General features: G+C 41.4%; 1 long non-coding RNA gene and 1 pseudogene across 2 annotated transcripts in view; both read left to right on the top strand.

Moving 5' to 3' along the window:
• The window catches only part of LOC307186943, a 40,336-nt gene extending 30,367 nt beyond the window's left edge, over positions 1 to 9,969 (top strand). Inside the window, exons 2-3 of the long non-coding RNA XR_013828515.1 lie at positions 4,775 to 4,824; positions 9,644 to 9,969. This is a non-coding gene — a long non-coding RNA (uncharacterized lncRNA). The remainder of the gene's footprint in view (positions 1 to 4,774; positions 4,825 to 9,643) is intronic.
• A 10,262-nt stretch (positions 9,970 to 20,231) lies between these two features.
• LOC307187365 (archaemetzincin-2-like) lies at positions 20,232 to 21,311 on the top strand (annotated as a pseudogene). Its single transcript has one exon. The product of its transcript is annotated as an archaemetzincin-2-like (transcript).
• Positions 21,312 to 22,310: the final 999 nt, after the last annotated feature.

The following is a 22,310-nucleotide window of genomic DNA, read 5'->3' on the forward strand; positions in this document are numbered from 1 at the left end:
ATCAGTATGAACCAGAGGAAATAAACTGCCAAGGTGGTATCTTAAGGTCATTGTAAGGCCCACTTTTGAAGATGTGACAATAGTTAAACACTAGAATGGGTCACAGAATTTGGCTGGGCACCCTCCTCCAGAGGCCTTTGTTGAAAGAAGCAGCCTTGTGTTCTGCAGGGCTGCAGGTGACACCCGGCATAGACACGGGCATGACCTGGAGAACTTGGCTCCCCAGATTCTCTTCTAGATTGGGAGAGAAAAGAACTCATGTAACATTAGAGGCCTTTAGCAGCATCTGGAAAGAAACAGACAGATACAAGGCCCACGGTTCCCACTGGCCCACCTTTCACCAACATGCCAGGGCCCCTTCTATCAAGCCACCCCTGGGTTATTTGTTTCAAAACTTGTGCCTAAATCTTTGCCTGCAAAGATGTGAGCCATCTTGGCAAATGGTTGTTCAGAGAGTCCTTGCTCACAAAACTTCTGTCTGCAATATTTGGATTGGCTACCAGGCCTCTCACTTTTGCACATAAGGTGACCTCACCTTATCTCTGGGTCTCTTCCAGAGAGGCAGAAGTTATTTGGTGGTGATGTAAGAGGAAACACAGATTCCTCTTGGAAACCATTTTTATAGGGGTTGGCTGCATGGTAAGGGATGGAAACAGGGGTTGGAGCAGAGTAGAGTGAGGAGGTGAATAAATCCACGATTAGCCCCATAGTGTTGTCCACGTGGCTGAGGGAGCCGGAAGCCCAGCCTGCAGCAAACGGGGCCCCCAGGAGCACAGACGCAGAGAGCGCTGCTGAACGCTGGCTGCCTGGCTCCCCCTGCGGTTCCAGGGCAGGGCCCTGAGGAGGCTGTCCTCTGGTCTTGGCTGTGTCCCAGATTAGCTCTTTGTCCCTGGGCCACATATCCACTCTGGGTCTGATTTCATTATCTGCAAGAGGAAAATATTTGTGCAAACACCTCTTAGGTTCCCATAAACTCTATGTTCTCTCATTCTGTATGGCCTTGTGTTTTGGTTTTAAATATTAACGATACCTTTTACCTGTATGGTGCTTTATGATTTATAAAGCACTTTCACATGCTTGCCTCATTTGATCCTCACAACCATGCTACGAGATAGGTAGGACAGAAATTATTCTCCCTATTTCAGAGATTAAGAAACTGAGGATCAAGGAGGTTAGATAATGTGTTATTACACAGACAAAAAGTGGAAAGCCAGGACTCCAGCCCTGGTCTGCTAACCTAAGCTCAGTTCTTCATCTTTTGTCGGAGAGGGTCTAGTGTGCTTTTGAAATTGGATAATTATGGATCATCTATCTAGAAAAATGAACTTGGGATTCTTAGATGCTTAAGCTCAACATGGACCCCAGGTAAAATCCCCTTACTCTCAACCACCCTATGAACTCTTGCAAATGTGTGAACGCCTTGTTTCTCTGACTAGATTGCAAACTCCTTGGAGGTTCAGGCCATGTGTTTTCTCTTCCCTCCTATACCCCTCCAGCAAGTGTCACAGAGCCAAGCACCTAGCAGAGGCTGTTGCATTGCCAGGAGAGGAAAAACAAAGTAAGAATGTGAAATACATAAATGGGACAGATGTATGTTTCCACATTTGACCACTTGTCCCAAAAGAACTATTATCCTTGTACTAGTTCTGCCCTAGACAGTAATCTGATTGCCAGACTATTCCCCAAGTCCTAGAATACAGCACAATTTCCCCTGATGGCAACAGCAACATCCTTCCCCTCAGCATGATTTTCCAGGCACAAGATGGGCTCATAGGTACAAAGAGACATGGCCTCAGTGATCTCATGCCTCAGGAGCCTGATGTAAGTAAAGAAGGCCTACTGGCTGCCTTAGCTGAGGAGTAGAGGTGAATTACTTTGGGAGGGTCTGCTCTGAGCTAAAGCTGAGAGGAAAAGGAGTGCTGAGGCAGGAGCAGCCAGAGCATCTGAGGAAAGCTGCCACTGACATCTGGGTGACTGGAAGGAGAGAGTGCCTTCTGCCAGCAGGAGGGATGGGCGGGTCTGGGGAATGAACAAATAGGGCTGAGCCCAGGGCCTGTGTGGGTTCTCTGACCACCTGTGCACACTTGGTACCTAACCTCAGTGCAGTCTTGCTTCATGTCCCTAGACCCCTACCCTCATCAGTGACTGTGACTTCAGTCCTTTTGTCAGGACCACAAGGAGGGAACGCTCAGTGATAATCTAGAGGTGAAGACAATCGACGTGATAAACAGGGATGGCCCCAACTTAAGACATTTGCCCCATTATTACCCTGACATCTCTTCATTATCCTATATCCCAAGTCCTTACTTTCCCAGATTTGGTGGAGAAGGAGAAGGATTCCAAGACTGTTGCAAGCAGGGCCGCTCCCAATAAATAAGACCATCCCATACCCTAGGGGTTCACAGAGTTGAGCTCCACTGGCCAGAAGAATCTTAATTCCAGCTGAAGGAGGTCTCTGTCTCTCCCCTGGTAGCTACCAATGACTCCACTATGAGAAGACTCCTAAGGTGATAGAATATTAGGATAACATGCATGCTAGAGATTACATGTTCATCCGACACCCTTATTGACGGATGAGGGAACTTAAGAGTATGGTGATGATATAAGTGTCCAAGGCCACCCAGGAAGTTAGTGAAACAACCTGGAATAGAACCCGGAAGTCTTGACCGAGTACCATGCCTTGCTAGTTCTTCTCCTAGCTTACCTGACCCTGGCCCTTTTACACACCAGAAGTCTCCAGCCAGGGGCAACTCTGAACAACCAAGCAAGGAAGATCTGAATGTGCAAAACTTCTTTGCAGAAGCAGCTGCTCTTCAGGAGACTTGATGTTACAGCCAGGACTGGGAACTCTGTCTCTGTCTCCCTGCATCCCCCCAAATTGCTATTCTAAAAGCCTTTCTGGTTACCAAGCCTGCACCCTCTGGCCAAACACAGCACCTGATCTCATCCACTAATCAGTCCTGGTGCCTCCTAGCGGTAGGTGTGAAACCCTGTCAGGTGCAAGGTGGAAGTGGAGAGCCTTGCGCAGATACTTCATAAATGTTCTGCAAGTGAATACCTAAGGTTCCAACTCTTCTGCACTCCCTTTAGCCCACCACTTCTGAAAGCATCCAGCAAACTTGTATTCAGTCTGCAGATCAATCAAGTCAGACAAACAGATATTTATTCAGCTGTAACTGGGAAGGCAATCTACCAGGTGCTGAGCTCTATACAAAAACTGGTCTGAGTCCTTGCCTTCAAAGGACTCACAGGCCAACTCAGGGAGACCAGGTGAAATTATATTTGGATTATATTATAAGGCAGCAATACAAGAAGTGCAATGAAGCAACAAATGACCGTTTGCAACACTATTGGAATAGATAATTTGTGTATTGGTGCACAAAAGAACACCATGAACTGCACAGGCCAGGGAAGTCTGTGGAAAAGGAAAAATCTGATCAGGACTTTAAAGGATGGGAAGTGGAGAGAAGGGATGAGCATTTCAGGAATTAGCAACTGTAAGAAAAGGTACAAAAATAGAAAAATACAAATGTATTGAGGGTAGTGAGTAATAATAATCATAATAGTAGATGATGCTTATCATGTATCAGACATTGTTCTCAGCAACTAACATTTATTAATTCTCTTGATTCTCATGCAATTCAAACTATTTCTATTAGTAAGCCACTTTTACAGTTGAGGAAACTGAAGTGTAGAGAGGTTTAAGTAACTCACCTGAGGATACAAACTGTTAAGTGACTGAGCTGGGATTTGAGCCCAAAGGCTATACATCCAGCCACTGCTTTATACAGCTTCTTTCTTTGTGGCTAAAGGAATTAATTTGTTGAAAAGGTGTGTTGGGGGAAAATCACAGAGGATCTTGATTTTTGTGGGCAGCAGGGAACCATTAAAGCTTTCTGAATAGGGAAGTGGATCTGGATTTAGGTTTTTATTTTTTTTTTAATTTTTATTGGAATATAGTTGCTTTACAGTATTGTGTTAGTTTCTACTGTACAGCAAAGTGAATCCACAATACATATACATGCTGGATTTAGGTTTTTAAATTGAAATACATACAGGAAGAAAATCCTAAGGACACATTCATATAGGAAAAAGCACAGAGAAATACATTAGCACATACATGCAGATGTTCCTCCTTTTCATAGAGTGCCTTGTCCGGAGTTACTTCTGGTGGCATCTCTTAAACTACCAGATAATCAAATCCTTGGTCAGTGGCACCGAGGGAACAACCAGAAGGTAATCGGCCCTCAAATCTACCCAGGCACGTGCTCAAAAGCTAGGGACAGAGATAGGCTTGGAGGGTGGTGTATATACGGAAATAGGAGGCATCAGGAGAGAGTGGGAAAGAGTGGAGGGATGGAAGGTATCAGAGAACAAGTGAGAGGTCAGCACAATGAAATGGGACCTCAATTCAGCAAATTACAGCAATGTAATTCAGCAATACCTTAACCATGATTGGATTGAAGCTTCTGGAAGAAAAAAATATATTGCTGAATATTTTATGATAGCAGATAATTGAATATTTTGTAATAGCAGATAATTTATTTAGTCTCTTCCCTCGATTTACAGGCTGAAATGGAAAATTCCTTTCATGCACAGAATGCTTTTATTTCTCTCTCTCTTTCTTTTTAAGACTCAATTTTGCTAATACATTCCAATACAGCTGAACTTGTTCTCATGACCATCCACTATAATGAACGTGGGACAGATGAAGTAATAAGACCTCTGAAAGGGAGGTAACTGAAATGAGAACATCTTTTTTTTTTTTTTTCAGGAACTATATGCACAAAGGAGCCTGCTCAATCCAATGAAGTAAAAACATAGGTAATTTGAGTCCTGAGCAGAGATTAGATAATGGTCTTGGATGGGACCTTGGGAACAGTCATGGGAGATGAGGCATCATCCTGTTGAGATGGTCTTTGGGGAATATCTGGTTTGTGTGAGTGTTGTTTTGCTCCTGAGTCACAAAGCATGGGTTGTAGGGCTGGCCTTGGTCTGGGCTCCAGGCAAAGTTATGTACTTACCCTTGTAAACTGTGGTATTCAGTATAAGCGTTGCTGCGATTTATGTCCACACCTTTATGACCCCACTTTTGGAAATGACTCCAAATCTGAGTTCCAGGCAGCTGTTTCATGTCCACCCACAACAAAGCAACAGATAGATGATGTAGGGGCGGCATGAGAAATGGTTTGTGAATGCCCAAATCTTGTTCTCTTGAACATATATTTTTGTTTGAAGAATGGGTTGATTCATATGTGTTTAAGAGAGGACAAAAAAATACTCTAATGTAAGAAAATCAAAAGTTGTGTAGACATACCCTCTTCAATCACGTGGCATTGAGAAACTGTGGCTGTTGGTCTCTCCTCCCTTTGCTTTCTTCTCAGCTGCTACTATCTGAGAAGACTTAAGCCCATGCCTGACGTTGAGTCATTTCTGGCTGAGGCTATGCATAGGGAGTTTGGAAATGTCACATTCCCAGACCCACATTTTAGGAACCAAGTCACTACTTTTGGGCTCCTACGTTGACCTAAATTCTTCCCTTTCAGCCAGATCTGCGATATCTGGCACCAAGAATAAACCTGGGTGCCCTTGTGGCCCCAGAGCCACAGTTCTCTCTATGTTGGCCTTTCTCTGTATGTTGGCCCAAGTCCCAGAGGTGAACTGTTATCCCTGTTTCCCCTCGTAAATTCTGACTTATTGTTCTGCCTGGATTTCTGCTTCTTCCTCTAGCACTAGGTACTCTACCCAACTTTCATCCACCCTTGTCCCTTCTTTCCACCATGGGGTGATCTGTGATGCCAGCTCATGGAATGACTGTGCCATAGGAAGGCACATTTGCCTTATTGGACCCTCATATTGATTCCTGTTCACTTAAGTCAGTGTCTCCCAATAGGAGTGTTACGACCCCCTAGGAGATATATTGGAAACTCCAGGGGGCATTTTTGATTGTCACAATTATTAGGAGAGGCACTAGTGACGTTTATGGAGAGGAACCAAGGATGCTGGCTATTTGATCATGTGCAGCATGGGCAGTACACCAACAAGTGTGGTGTGTCCTGTGCAACCTTCAAAAGTCACACTGGACATTTGTGCGGAAAAACCTGTTTATAATTATCTGGCTGTGAAACTCAATCCCATTTTACTTGGAAATACAAGTTACTTCTGCATATTTTAATATACACTGACTTTTCTGCAAACACCTCCTAGGCATTTTTAAAGGAAGAGAAGATTGCACTGTATTTGTTCAGAACTTTACCAACAGTAGTCACAATTTCAGAAAAGCACTTCGCTGCCAGCAATTTGCTTTTGTAATTTGAGTTGTCCGCACACATGTCTCTGTCTCCATTTGTCTCTGTCGTTCACTCAAATCTCAAAGCAACTGCTTCATTCTGCCTGCTAGTTAGTCATCCCTAAATATTAATATACTCCAGTACATATTATTTAATTATAAATTATTCCTCTTCTACCAGTAATTTTCCTTTGTCTTTATAGTTAGGACATTGTATTGACTTTTAGAAATGTGTACAGAAGGTTTACAACTTGTGAATTTCTTTTCAGAATAATAAATGGGACCTAACAAAACATTCACTTAAAAATAGGTCATTGGATCTGATGGGGTTGAGAACCCTTGACCTAAGTGTATACTGTGGTACTGTCCATGGAAGGTAGAAAAGGACTGAAGAGGAGGTCGGTGCATTCCTGGAAGAAGACTGTAGCTACCTCAGGAGGTCTCATGGGTAGCATCCCCTTGAGGAACTAACCACCTTCCAAATTCCAGTGTTTACTCTCATCAGGTTTTCAGAAGTTTTCAGAATCCAGGGTCACTTGAATTACTCAAATCCATGAAGTTACTCATAGCCATAGTACAAGTTTACAGTGGGAGACATTTCTTCCCAGGGACTGAAAAGCTTATGTCCACTGCCCAGGGCAGCCAGTCCCAGGATCAGAATGAACACAGGATACTGAAGAGAGATAAGAAGAGGCGCTCCTGTCCCATAGCAACCACAAAAGGCAGGGTCTCTCCTTGGCATAGGGCTTGGGTGTGCACTGCCGAGTTAGGATGCCTTGGGTTTTTATTTCCTGTAGTCCAAGGTGACCACTTCCCCTCTGCCCACACCCTCACCCACCTTCACACAGTCTTCCCCCAGGCATGGTACAATTCAATTGGTTAAATATCTTCTACGAAATGACATTCACATTCTGGACCTGCCTTCCTCTGATTACATCTGGATTGCCTCCCTTGATTGAAGTTTCCTGAGAGCCACACATTTCAGACAGTCTCTTGCTTTACTCCCACAGGTGACTAACCACATCCATTGTGAATTTTGCTAGTTCAACTCAGAAGGTGACCTTATGTCCCTGATCTCCAAATTCATGGAGAGGGAGACCTCCCACTGTTGCTTCCATATTCTGCCAAAACTGATGTCAGAAATGAGGACGGAGTCTGTCTCAGTCTCCTTTCCTGCTCTGCACCAGTCCTATAGCTAGGACAGTTCTCCTGATTCTCAACTCAATTTGATAGAGAATATTCCTGCCTCACTCCAGCTCCCCACTGACTCCCCTCCACCCCCCCGGGTGGCAAAGTTTCAGCACAGATCAAACTGGAGACCACCTGAATTATGGCGATAACTGATTACGGTTCAGAATAGATAACATGGGCATCAGGATATTTGGTTTTGGGGGGTTTTGTTTGTTATTTATTGTTTTCGAAGGTACAGTGACTCCACTCATATAGACTGGTCAGAGATGGAATGATGAGCTAATTAACTGAACAGTCTAGGTAATTAAGAGATAGTATATATAACATAGATGAACAATGTTTTTGTTTGTTTGTTTGTTTTTTGTTTTTTTTGCGGTACACGGGCCTCTCACTGTTGTGGCCTCTCCCATTGCGGAGCACAGGCCCCGGACGCGCAGGCTCTGGACGCGCAGGCTCAGCGGCCATGGCTCACGGGCCTAGCCGCTCCGCAGCATGTGGGATCTTCCCGGGCCGGGGCACGAACCCGTGTCCCCTACATCGGCAGGCGGACCCTCAACCACTGCACCACCAGGGAAGCCCCTGAACAATGGTTTTTGAAGAATTATTAATGAAATACAGTTAATTCAAAATGTATATTAACTATAATTGAGTTGTTTTTTCATGGTTCAGAAGAAAATTTCAGGAAAGTATGCTTGCGCCCCACCCACCTCTCATGATTATATTACAGACTGAAATAATTGTTTCCTCACACTTTTCATCTCAATCACCCAAATCCTCTCAGTCTTATCAGTGTTCTCCGTGCTCTTTGACTTCCCAGAATTGAAACGTTCAGTATTATTTCTGCATCAGTAAGAATCAGTCACTGTAACCTCCTTGTAGCTTCAGCTCATTTTTGCATTACTTTCATTAACTTTTTTGATTGAGTGTGAAGAAGCTTCCCTCACCAAATCAAGAATTTATGTTAGTGTATAACTGTAAGGCTTTAATTTAATGCCAGCCATTCTTCTTCATTAAAAGAAGATACAGTAAATATAGCACAAGTTCATAGCTTTCTCCAAGAACTTTTAAATATTGAATGAACACTAAACTGAAATTTAAGTGTAAGAAATATTTTAAATTGTACATAATTTATTCGTTCATTTAATTATGCATTACATGAAACATTTGTTAAACATCCATCATGTGGCAGACATTGTATTAGGCGCTGGAGATACTAAGATAGTAAGTCATGGTCCCAGTTCTCAAGGAGCTCATAGTTTAAAAGAAGCGAGACAGGTAAGTAAAAATACGAGTTCAACTCAGTGAAATGGGTACTACGTGGAGGTTTGCTGATGCTCAGTTGTGGCACAAATGAACTAAATGATCAACTCTACTTAAAACAGAGGGCTAAAAAAAAAAAAAAAACAGAGGGCTACAGGGACTTCCCTGGTGGTCCAGTGGTTAAGACTCTGCGCTTCCACTGCAGGGGCGCAGGCCTGATCCCTGGTCAGGGATGGGGGTGGGGGGAGCTAAGACCTCACATGCCCCGCGGCGAGGCCAAACTAAGATTAAAAAAAAAACAAAGAAGGCTACAAAAGGTTCACAGAGGAGGATGCTTATAACAAGTTTTGAAGGAGAGGTAGAAATTTTCCTGCTAGAGACAGCAAAGAAGGACATTTCAGAAAGATGGAAGAGTGTGTGCTAATGTAAAGAGGCAAGTAACAGTAATTGTACTTTGTTCCCAATAACTGGGAATTAGAAGCAGTTTGATGGCACTAATGCCTAAGACGAGACCTTATAGGAGACAGGGCTGGAAGGGCTAGATCCTAAATGGTATTGAATACCTTGATAAAAGGTTTGGATTTCATTCAGTTGGCAGTCGGCAGTAATTGGGTGCTAAATGTGGAAGTGACATGATCAGATCTGTGGTAAGAAGACCACGATTCTGTGTGGATGGATATATGGTGAGATCAGAGGTAAAGAGTGTAGCTGAAATAGTTGGCTGACTACTGAATATTCATGATGCAGGGAAGCATTTGCTCCACCAGTGTCAACATTTCCTAGATCTTTCCAGGTGGAACCCTGTGGCTAGCTCTGGCTAAAGGAATGTGAGTAAAAGTGTATAGGGCATTCTGAGCCAAGGTGGTTAAGTGAATCTACCTCATACTGTCTTCCCTTCCACAGCAGCCCTGGAGGCCTCATTGTGAAGATGGTTGTGTCACAAGATGGGAGGAACCTGGATCCCTGAGTCAGAGAAGAGGTGCCCAGGAGAGCCACCCAACCAAGAACACCTACACTGAACTCTGCATGAGTAAAAAAATAATTTGTGTGTGTGTTAAGCGTCAGATATCCAAATATTGTTAACACTGTTAGATTACCTCAATCTAACTAATCTGACTAATGCAAAAGGAGTATTAGGAGATGTTTGCAATATTTGAGATAAGATAAAGACTTTCCATATTATATGCTGAAGTATAGGAGCCCTTGGAGAAGACAGATGGAAGAAAGAGGGATAATAATTTATGGATAATATTGAGAAGGCAGGAGGAGATAGGATCCAGAGCATAAGAAGCATTAGCTCCTTCAACAGGAGGCAGGAAAGAGGGATGCCTATTTAAAACAGAAGGGAAGACACATCTATAGGTGAGCAGTAAGAAGCCACCTAGTTTTCTCTAAGACAGAGGAGGTAAAGACATCTGCTGAGAGAGTGAAAGGATAGCAATAAAGGTCCAAGACAAACAGTAATTTCTGTGAAGAACAGGAGAGAGCTGGGCAGAGATATTTAACAAGTGAAAGGCCACCAGCCCACATGGTTGGATGAATTTTCTCCAGCCCAGCTCATCATTCTGGGTGCAGGGGGCAGATAGGTGGATTTTAGGATTGATCCAAGGTTAAAGGATTGCAGAGTAGATGCATTGCAAGAACAAAGAAATGGTGGAATTGGCTCAGTAAGTTAGGATAGGCCTAGCTGCTGTAACCAGAGACCCAACAGTAATTCAGTGGTTCAAACAAGATAGAATTTTCCAATTCCAGGTACAATGCAGTATTCCACAATGGATGCAGCTAAAAATAAAACAAAACAAAAACCTGGACATAATATATAGAGCAGATTTTTGAGGACTCTGAAAATTAAATAGTAGTTGGTGATTGGGGAAGAGGACTAGAATTTGAAGTACCATCAAACTGGTAGTGAGTTTGTCAACTTTTTGCTCCAATAAGCAGCATAAAACCTGAATGTGGGCATCTGCACGGAGGGAGCTCCAGGAGAATCCCTCTAGCTCTGGCTCAAAGAACAGAGAAGAGTCTCCTAATGCTCTGAGAGAGTGGGGGAAACCCGCCTTTTTTCTTTTCTCCATTCTCTCACACGCCAGCCCCTAAGAAATCCCATGGTGGCAGTGGCAGTGGCAGCATCTGTAGTGACGGTTGGACCTGCAGGATTCTAAAATGCTGAGGGAGGGGAACCTTTGTCCCTGATCAGAGGAGCTGTGATCATCTGTGTGGGGCAGACCCCTGTTGCTTTTTGTTTTCTCTCTGCCCTCCTGCTGGTTGATCCTGGACATCAGTGTAATTGCAAAAACTGTGCAACAGAGTCAATAAAAAGCTCCAGCTTTCTGGTTGGAGAATTCCAGGTAACCAGAAAGTACTGAAGAGATTGCCACAGGGAGGAGATTGGGAAAGCAACCCCATAAAGTTGCTTATGAATTCTTGGGCCCACTTCCAAGTGCATATGCCCATGCCCATGCTGACTCCAAACAGCATACAAGTTTAAGAACTGAACTTAAACTTGTTCTAATAAGAACTTGGAATTCTTATTAGATACTATGGAGGACAGAAAGAAGTGAAACAACATTCCTAAAGTGAAGAAAGAAAAAACACTGTCAAGCCAGAATTCTATATCCAGGAAAAATACTTTCCGGAGGGAAGGTGAAATAAAGACATTCTCAATGAAGGAAAACTAAAAGCCAGCAGACCTGCCCAAAAATAATTGCTAAAGGAAGTCCTTCAGACTGAAGAAAAATTATACCAGAGGAAGGAAACTTGGGATATCAGAAATGAAGAGAGAGCAACAAAAATAACAAATACATAGGTAAATATGAGAGTATTCTTCTCCTCTTGAATTATTTGAAATACTTTTCTAAAGCAAAAATTAGAAAACATCTAGAACTGAACAAAAATGAAAATACAACACATCAAAATTTGTGGATGCAATTAAAGCATTGCTTAGAGAGAGATTTATAGCATTAAATGCTTATATTGGCAAAGAAGAAAGTTCTCAAATCAACAATCTAAACTTACACCTTGAGAAGCTTTTAAAAAGATGAGCTAAATCAACCCCAAACAGCAGAAGAATGGAAAAAATAAAGATAAGGGCAAAAATCAGTGAAATTGAAAACAGAAAACCAATAGATAAATATCAGTGAAACAAAAAACTCAATAAAACTTGATAAATCTTTAGCCAGACAGAGAGAAAGAGAGAGAGAGAGCATGAGGGGAATGTGGGAGGGTGGCAGTAGGCAGGGATTGCCAATATCAGGAATGAAAGAGGAATATGACTACAGACCCTATAGACATCAAAAGAATATTAAGGGAATACTATGAAGAACAACTCTACACGCAAAAATTCAACAACTTCAATTAAATTGACTGATTTCTTGAAAATTACAAACTATGAGATGTACTAAAGATTAAATAGATATTAAAGAGATTGAATTCATGGTTTAAAATCTTTCAAAAAAGAAAGCTCTAAACCCAGATGGTTCCACTGGTGAATTTGCCAAATGTTTAAAGAATAACTAACATTATTTCTACAGTTTCTTCCAGAAAATATAAGATGAGGGAACAGTTCCCAACTTACTTTATAAAAGCAGCTTTACCCCGATACCAAAACCAGACAAAGATAGTACTAGGAAAGAAAACTGGAGACTAATATACCATATAAACAGAAACCCAAATATTCCAACAAGATATTAGCAAATTGAATCCAGTAATATATAAAAAGAATAAAACACCACAATCAAGGAAGTTTATCCTGGCAATGCAATGTTAGTTCAATATTTCAAAATTATTCAGTATAATCCACCATACTAATATCAAAACCCAGCATTAAGAAAATGAATAGGTGAACCACAGGTAGAAAGAAAATATTTGCAAAACAAAATATCTGATAAAAGACTTGTATTCAGAATATATAAATAACCCTCAAGACTCAACAAAAACAAATTGGACAAAAGATTTGAGCAAACATTTTACCAAAGAAGCTATATTGTTGGCCCACAAGCCCATGAAAAGATGCCCCAAATTGTAGTCATTAGAAAAATGCAGATTAAAACTACAGTTTAGCCAGTAGGATAGCTGAAATTAAAAACACTGACAATATGAAGCCTTGGTGAATATGGAGAAACTGGAATCCTCATACGTTATAAGCAAGAATGCAAAGTGGTACAGCCACTTGGAAAATCAGTTTGGCAGTTTTTTTTAAAGTTAAACATATACGTACAATGTGGTCCAGCGATTTCACTCCTAGATATTTACCTAAGAAAAATAAAAATATGTCCTCACAAGACTTGTATTTGAATATAGCATAAGCATTCATAATAACCACAAATGGTAATAATACAAATGTTCATCATCTAGTGAACGGGTAATCAAAATATAGTATATCTATGCAATAGAATATTACTCAGCAACTAAGAGGAATGAACTACTGATACACATAACAGCATGGATGAATCTCAAAAGCGTCATGCTAAATGAAAGAACCTAGTCACAAAAGTCATAACATACTATATGATTCCATTTGTATGAAATTCTAGAAAAGGCAAAACTATAATGACCTGAAGCACATCAGTGGTTCCCTGGGGGAAAGGATGTACTGCAAAAGGGCAGAAGGGAGCTTTCGGTGAGTGAAAGAAGTGTACTGAAACTGGATTGTGGGGGGCTGGCTGCATGACTCTGTACATGTATGCATGCAATTTACCAAAATGCATCAAACTATACATCTAAAATGTAGGTGAATTTTATTACATGTAAATTATGCCACAATACAGATGTAAAAATTAAAATGAAGGTTAAGTAAAGATGTTTCCAGACAAACAAAACATGAGAGAATTCAATGCTAGCAGCTGTAAACCAAAAGAAACACCATGAAGTTCTTCAGGCTAAAGGAAAATGATATCAGATGTTAGCGTGGAAGAGCACTGGAAAGGGTAAATTTGTGGTTAAATGTACAAGAATGTTGACTGTTTACATCAAAACAATAATAACCCCATTTGTAGAACTAAAATACAATACAATGGTAACAATAGCTCAAACTGTGGGAAGGTGATAAATGCAGTTTAACTGTTGCAAAGTTTCTTGCCTTATTTAGGAAGTGGTAAAATCAAAAGTACTTACTTAAGGTAGACTGTAATACATCAAGAAGGCATATTGTAATCTCTAGGGTAACCACTAAAAGAACTATTGTAAGAATGTGTAACTAAAATGTGAATAAAGAAGAAAAATGGAATAATTAAAAATGTTTTCATAATCCAAAAGAAGGCAAGACAGTTGGACCCCCAGGAACCTGTTGAGATTGCGGGCCTGATCCTCTGCCCACCTAGGCCCCTGCCAGCTGCACGGGTCCTGGGGGAGTGGGAGGGAGGGAAAGGGGAGCAAAAGTAAAGGCCGGACCTCCGGGACGGCACCCCTGAGTGGTGGCTGGGGAAGGGAAGGAGTCTAAACCCAGTGGGACCCACCCACGGTTCGGGGTCCAGCGGGGATGGGGTACACCCTGGAGGAGACAGTGGGAGGGAGCGTGAAGGAACAGAAGGGAACGAGGTGAGTGCTTCACCTGTTCACTTAGGCACCGGGAAGGCTGTTGGGCTCCCAGGCCTAATCCTCTGCCCTTGGAGCCTCCTTCCTGCTGCGCAGAGCACAAGCCCCGCCCCTACACCCCCACCCAGGGCCCCACCTCTACACTCAGAGAACCCCTCCCACAAGCTGGGCTTAAACCCTACCCACACACCCTCACTCAGGGCCCTACATCCAAACTCTGGAACCCCACACTCCAGAGGCCCTTCTTTCCATGTGCTGTCTCTCCCCTTCCATGCAGGTCCTAAGCAGAGGCCCCGTGCCATGCTCAAACTTAACCCGCCACCTGCCTAGGTCCCACCGCACCCTAAACCCCGCCTCTGCCTAAGTTCCACCCCCCACCTAAACTCCACCTCCACACCCAAGGCTTTTTTTTTTTCCTCTTTTAAACTGGGGTTCTGTTTTACCTTGTTGATTCTTTTATATTTTTATTTTTCCTAATAAATCTTTTACTTTTCTAATTTTATTTTATTCTTTATACTTTGTTAGTGATCTCTCCTTTTGGTGTGTTGCCCCACACACACTTTTTTTTTTTTTTTTCCTTTTTTCTGCTGTGGTTTTATTTTACCTGGTTGCAGTTGTTTCAATTATAGTTTTATTTTTCCTAATATATTCTTTATCTTTCTAATTTTATTGTATTTTTTATTCTTTGATATTGTACTGCTCCTTTTTTTCTTTCTTTCATCCTTTTTTTTTAACCATGCCATGAAGCTTGCAGGATCTTGGTTCCCAGGCCAGAGGTCAGGCCCATGCTCCTGTGGTGGGAGCTCCAAGTCCAAACTGCTGGACTAACAGAGAACTTCAGACCCCATGGAATATCAGTTGGAGTGAGGCCTCCCTGAGGTCCTCATATCAGCACCAGGACCCAGCTCTATCTAACTGCCTGCAAACTCCAGTGCTGGACACCTCAGGCCAAACAACCAGTAAGACAGGAATTACAGCATCACCCATCAAAAAAAAAAACAAAAATGAAATGACAAAAAAATATGTTACAGATGAAGGAGCAAGGTAAAAACCTACAAGACCAAGTAAATGAAGACAAAATAGGCAAACTACCTGAAAAAGAATTCAGAGTAATGATAGTAAAGATGATCCAAAATCTCAGAAACAGAATGGAGAAAATTCAAGAAACATTTAACAAGGATCTAGAAGAACTAAAGAGCAAACAAACAGTGATGAACAACACAATTACTGAAATTAAAAATACTCTAGAAGGATTCAATAACAGAATAACTGAGGCAGAAGAACAGATAAGTGACCTGGAAGATAAACTGGTGCCAGGGAGCAGAATAAAGAAAAAAGAATGAAAAGAATTGCAGACAGTCTCAGAGACCTCTGGGACAACATTAAACACACCACCATTCGAATTATAGTGGTCCCAGAAGAAGAAGACAAAAGAAAGGGTCTGACAAAATATTTGAAGAGATTATAGTCGAAAACTTCCCTAACATGGGAAAGGTAATAGTCAATCAAGTCCAGGGAGCACAGAGAGTACCATACAGGATAAACCCAAAGAGAAACACGCCGAGACACATATTAATCAAACTATCAAATATTAAATACAAAGAAAAAAATATTAAAAACAGCAAGGAAAAAGCAATAAATAACATACAAGGGAATCCCCATAAGGTTGACAGCTGATTTTTCAGCAGAAACTCTGCAAGCCAGAAGGGAGTGCAGGACATATTTAAAGTGATGAAAGGGAAAAACCTACAACCAAGATTACTCTACCCAGCAAGGATCTCGTTCAGATTCGATGGAGAAATTAAAACCTTTACAGATAAGCAAAAGTTAAGAGAATTCAGCACCACCAAACCAGCTTTACAAGAAAAGCTACAGGAACTTCTCTAGGCAGGAAACACAAGAGAAGGAAAAAACCTACAAAACAAACCCAAAACAATTAAGAAAATGGTAATAGGAACATACATATCAATAATTCCCTTAAATGTAAATGGAATAAATGCTCCAACCAAAAGACATAGACTGGCTGAATGGATACAAAACAAGACCCATACATATGCTATCTACAAGAGACCCACTTCAGACCTAGGGACACATACAGACTGAAAGTGAAGGGATGGAAAAAGATAGTCCATACAAATGGAAATCAAAGGAAAGCTGGTGTAGCAATTCTCATATCAGACAAAACAGACTTTAAAATAAAGCCTATTACAAGAGACAAGGAAGGACATTACATAATGATCAAGAGATCAATCTAAGAAGAAGATATAACAGTTGTAAATATTTATGCACCCAACATAGGAGCACCTTAATACTTAAGGCAAATACTAACAGCCATAAAAGGGGAAATCGACAGTAACACAATTATATAGGGGACTTTAACACCCCACTTTCACCAATGGACAGATCACCCAAAATGAAAATAAATAAGGGAACACAAGCTTTAAATGACACATTAAACAAGACGGACTTAATTGATATTTATAGGACATTCCCTCTAAAAACAACAGAATACACTTTCTTCTCAAGTGCTCATGGAACATTCTCCAGGATAGATCATATATTGGGTCAGAAATCAAGCCTTGATAAATTTAAGAAAATTGGAATCATATCAAGTATCTTTTCCGACCACAACACTATGAGACTAGATATAAATTACAGGAAAAAAAATCTGTAAAAAATACAAACACATGGAGGCTAAACAATACACTACTAAATAACCAAGACATCACTGAAGAAATCAAAAAATACCTAGAGGGCTTCCCTGGTGGCGCAGTGGTTGAGAGTCCACCTGCCGATGCAGGGGACACGGGTTCGTGCCCTGGTCCGGGAAGATCCCACATGCCGCAGAGCGGCTGGGCCCATAAGCCATGGCCGCTGAGCCAGCATGTCCGGAGCCTGTGCTCCGCAACGAGAGAGGCCACGACAGTGAGAGGCCCACATAACGCAAAAAAAAAAAAAAAAAAAAAAAAAAAAAATACCTAGAAACAAATGACAAGGAAAACACGATGACCCAAAACCTATGGGATGCAGCAAAGCAGTTTTAAGATGGAAGTTAATAGCAATACAGTCCTACCTCAAGAAACAAGAAAAATCTCAACCAACCTAACCCTACACCTAAAGCAATTAGAGAAAAACAAACAAAAAAAAACCCCAAAGTTATCAGAAGGAAAGAAATCATAAGTATCAGATCAGAAATAAATGAAAAAGAAATGAAGGAAACAATGGCAAATATCAGTAAAACTAAAAGCTGATTCTTTGAGAAGATAAACAAAATTGATAAACCATTAGCCAGACTCATCAAGAAAAAAGGGGAGAAGACTCAGATCAACAGAATTAGAAACGAAAAAGAAGTAACAACTGACCCTGCAGAAATACAAAGTTTCATGAGAGATTGCCAAAAGCACCTATATGCCAATAAAATGGACAACCTGGAAGAAATGGACAAATTCTTAGAAAAGCACAACCTTCCAAGACTGAACCAGGAAGAAATAGAAAATATAAACAGACCAATCACAAGCACTGAAATTGAAACTGTGATTTTAAATCTTCAACAAACAAAAGCCCAGGACCAGACGGATTCACAGGCAATTCTATGAAACATATAGAGAAGAGCTAACACCTATCCTTCTCAAACTCTCCCAAAATATAGCAGAGGGAGGAACACTCCCAAACTCATTCTACGAGGCCACCATCATCCTGATTCCAAAACAAGACAAAGATGTCACAAAAAAATAAGCCTACAGGCAAATATCTCTGATGAACATAGATGCAAAAATCCTCAACAAAATACTAGCAAACAGAATCCAACATCACATTAAAAGGATCATACACCATGATCAAGTGGGGTTTATCCCAGGAATGCAAGGATTCTTCAATATATGCAAATCAATCAATGTGATACACTATATTAACAAACTGAAGGATAAAAACCGTATGATAATCTCCATAGATGCAGAAAAAGCTTTTGAAAAAATTCAACACCGATTTATATAAAAACTCTCCAGAAAGTAGTCATAGAGGGAACCTACCTCAACATAATAAACACCATATATGACAGACCCACAGCCAACATCATTCTCAATGGTGAAAAACTGAAACCATTTCCTCTAAGATCAGGAACAAGACAAGGTTGCCCATTCTCACCACTATTATTCAACATAGTTTTGCAAGTTTTAGCCACAGCAATCAAAGAAGAAAAAGAAATAAAAGGAATCCAAATCGGAAAGAAGAAGTAAAGCTGTCACTGTTTGCAGATGACATGATGCTATACATAGAGAATCCTAAAGACGCTACCAGAAAACTACTAGAGCTAATCAATGAATTTGGTAAAGTTGTAGGATACAAAATTAATGCACAGAAATCTCTGGCATTCCTATATACTAATGATGAAAAATCTGAAAGAGAAATTAAGGAAACACTCCCATTTACCATTGCAACAAAAAGAATAAAATACCTAGGAATAAACCTACCTAAGGAGACAAAAGACCTGTATGCAGAAAACTATAAGACACTGATGAAAGAAATTAAAGATGACACAAACAGATGGAGAGATATACTATGCTCTTGGATTGGAAGAATCAACATTGTGAAAGTGACTATACTATCCTAAGCAATCTACAGGTTCAACGCAATCCCTATCAAACTACCAATGGCATTTTCCAGAACTAGAACAAAAAAATTCACAATTTGTATGGAAACAAAAAAGACCCCAAATAGCCAAAACAATCTTGAGAAAGAAAAACGGAGCTGGAGGAATCAGACTCCTGGACTTCAGACTATACTACAAAGCTACAGTAATCAAGACAGTATGGTACTGGCACAAAAACAGAAAGATAGATCAATGGAACAGGATAGAAAGCCCAGCGATAAACCCACACACGTATGGTCACCTTATCTTTGATAAGGGAGGCAAGAGTATACAGTGGAGAGAAGACAGCCTTTTCAATAAGTGGTGCTGGGAAAACTGGACAGCTACATGTAAAAGAATGAAATTAGAACACTTCCTAACACCATACACAAAAATAAACTCAAAATGGATTAAAGACCTAAATATAAGGCCAGACACTATAAAACTCTTAGAGAAAAACATAGGCAGAACACTCTATGACATAAATCACAGCAAGATCCTTTTTGACCCACCTCCTAGAGAAATGGAAATAAAAACAAAAATAAACAAATGGGACCTAATGAAACTTCAAAGCTTTTGCACAGCAAAGGAAACCATAAACAAGACGAAAAGACAACCTTCAGAATGGGAGAGAATATTTGCAAATGAAGCAACTGACAAAGGATTAATCTCCAAAATATACAAGCAGCTCATGAAGCTCAATATCAAAAAAACAAACAATCCAATCTAAATATGGGTGGAAGACCTAAACAGACATTTCTCCAAGGAAGATATACAGATTGCCAACAAACACATGAAAGGATGCTCAACATCATTAATCATTAGAGAAATGCAAATCAAAACCACAATGAGGTATCACCCGCACACCGGTCAGAAAGGCCATCATCAAAAAATCTACAGGCATTAAATGCTGGAGAGGGTTTAGTGAAAAGGGAACCCTCCTGCACTGTTGGTGGGAATTTAAATTTTAATTTAAATTAAATTGATACAGCCACTATGGAGAACAGTATGGAGGTTCCTTAACTAAAAATAGAACTACCATACGACCCAGCAATCCCACTACTGGGCATATACCCTGAGAAAACCATAATTCAAAAAGAGACATGCAGCGCGAAGGGGCGGGGCACGGTGTCGGGCACAGGGCACAGCGCAGGGCAAGGCGCAGGGCGGGTGACGTCGACGCCCGGCGGGAAGACGGTGATGACGTGAGGGTGATGGGGGTGAAGGCACCTGCACCACGCGCTCCTGCCCGGACCCAGACATGCCGGTTCTGGTGAGGCAGAAACTTGAGAGGAGCCGTCCTCTCCCTGAAGCCTCGTGGTGGAACAGCTGTCTGACCCGTTCAAAGGGAAGGATGAAATCTCTTCACACGCACGCGATGTGAATGGAAGAGGCCTGTCACTATGCGAACAGTACGGCACTCTGAACACAGACTAAAGACAGCTCTCATCTCAAAGAACCCAGCGCTTGTGTCACAGTATGAGAAGTTAGATGCTGGGGAAAAGCATCTGATGGACGAAGCCTTCCGGCCAAACAGTGATTCTTTGGACCCATTACTTTGCATTCGCAGTCAGACTGGATAACCTCCCATCCTGAGGCTCCCCAAGACTTTGAAGAGTTTTTCAATGATCCTTACAGAAAGACACCCTCTCCACAGAAGCATAGTATTTATATACAGTGCATTGGATTGCTAGGAAACACCAGAAGTATCAGTGAAGAATATGTGAAATGGCTCAAGGGCTACCGTGAAGCATTTTTCTATGGCTTGACGGTAAAACTCCTAGAACCAGTTCCTGTCTCTGCAACGAGATGTTCCTTTAGAATCAATGATAACACACAGAACCTACGGATTCATGCAGGGCAGATCCTGAAGTTCTTAAAAAAGAAGAAACCTGAAGATGCTTTTTGTGTTGTGGGAATAACAATGATCGATCTTTACCCAAGAGACTCCTGGAATTTTGTCTTTGGAGAGGCATCCTTGACAGATGGTGTGGAGATATTCAGCTTTGCCAGGTGCGGCAGTGATTTTTACAGCTGACACTACAAAGGCAAACTGAAGAAGCTGCAGAAGAAATCTTCAAGTGACTACTCAGTGTTTGATAATTATTACGTTCCTGAAGTGACTAGTGTTTTGCTGCTTTGGTCCTGTAAGACTTTAACCCATGAGATTGGACATATCTATGGACTTCGGCACTGCCAGTGGCTCACATGCCTGACGCAAGGCTCCAACCACTTGGAAGAAGCTTACCAGCGTCCCCTCGACCTTTGCCCCATCTGTTTACGCAGAGTGCTATCGGCTTCCACCTTAAAGACAGATACAAAGGGACACGGGTTCCAGCCCTGGCCCGGGAAGATCCCACATGCCGCGGAGCAACTAAGCCCGTGCGCCACAACTACTGAGCCTGCACTCTAGAGCCCATGAGCCACAACTACTGAGCCCATGAGCCACAACTACTGAAGCCCGCGCACCTAGAGCCTGAGCTCCGCAACAAGAGAAGCCACCGCAATGAGAAACCCATCCACAATGAAGAGTAACCCCTGCTTGCAGCAACTAGAGAAAGCCCACGGGCAGCAATGAAGACCCAACGCAGCCAAAAATAAATTAAATAAATAAATAATAAATTTACTTTAAAAAAAAGACATGCACCATAATATTCATTGCAGCACTATTTACAATAGCCAGACATGGAAGCAACCTAAGTGTCTATCAACAGATGAATGGATAAAGAAGATGTGGCACATATATACAATGGAATATTACTCGGCCATAAAAGGAAATGAAATTGAATTATTTGCAGTGAGGTGGATGGACCTTGAGTCTCTCGTACAGAGTGAAGTAAGTCAGAAAGAGAAAAACAAATACCATATGCTAATACATATATATGGAACCTAAAAAAAACTGGTTCTGAAGAACCTATGGGCAGGACAGGAATAAAGACACAGATGTAGAGAATAGGCTTGAGGACACGGGAAGGGAGAAGGGTAAGCTGGGACGAAGTGAGAGAGTAGCACTGACATATATACACTACCAAGTAAAATAGATAGCTAGTGGGAAGCAGATGCATGGCACAGGGAGATCAGCTCGGTGCTTTGCAACCACCTAGAAGGGTGGGATAAGGAGGGTGGGAGGGAGATGCAAGAGGGAGGGGATATGGGGTATACATATGCATATAGCTGATTCACTTTGTTATACAGCAGAAACTAACACAACACTGTAAAGCAATTATACTCCAATAAAGATGTTAAAAAAAAAAGGCAAGAAATGAGAAATAAAAGAACAAAGCACAAGAGGACAGATAGGAGAGAAATAGCAAGTGTTAGACTTAAACTGTATCATTAAGTATTAATTATTTTAAATGTCAATGGTCTATGATCCAATTAAAAGACAAAGTTTGTCAGAGCAAATAAAAA

This window comes from Stenella coeruleoalba (assembly GCF_951394435.1).
Source record: "Stenella coeruleoalba genome assembly, chromosome: 5".
NCBI classification, from domain to species: Eukaryota; Metazoa; Chordata; class Mammalia; order Artiodactyla; family Delphinidae; genus Stenella; species Stenella coeruleoalba.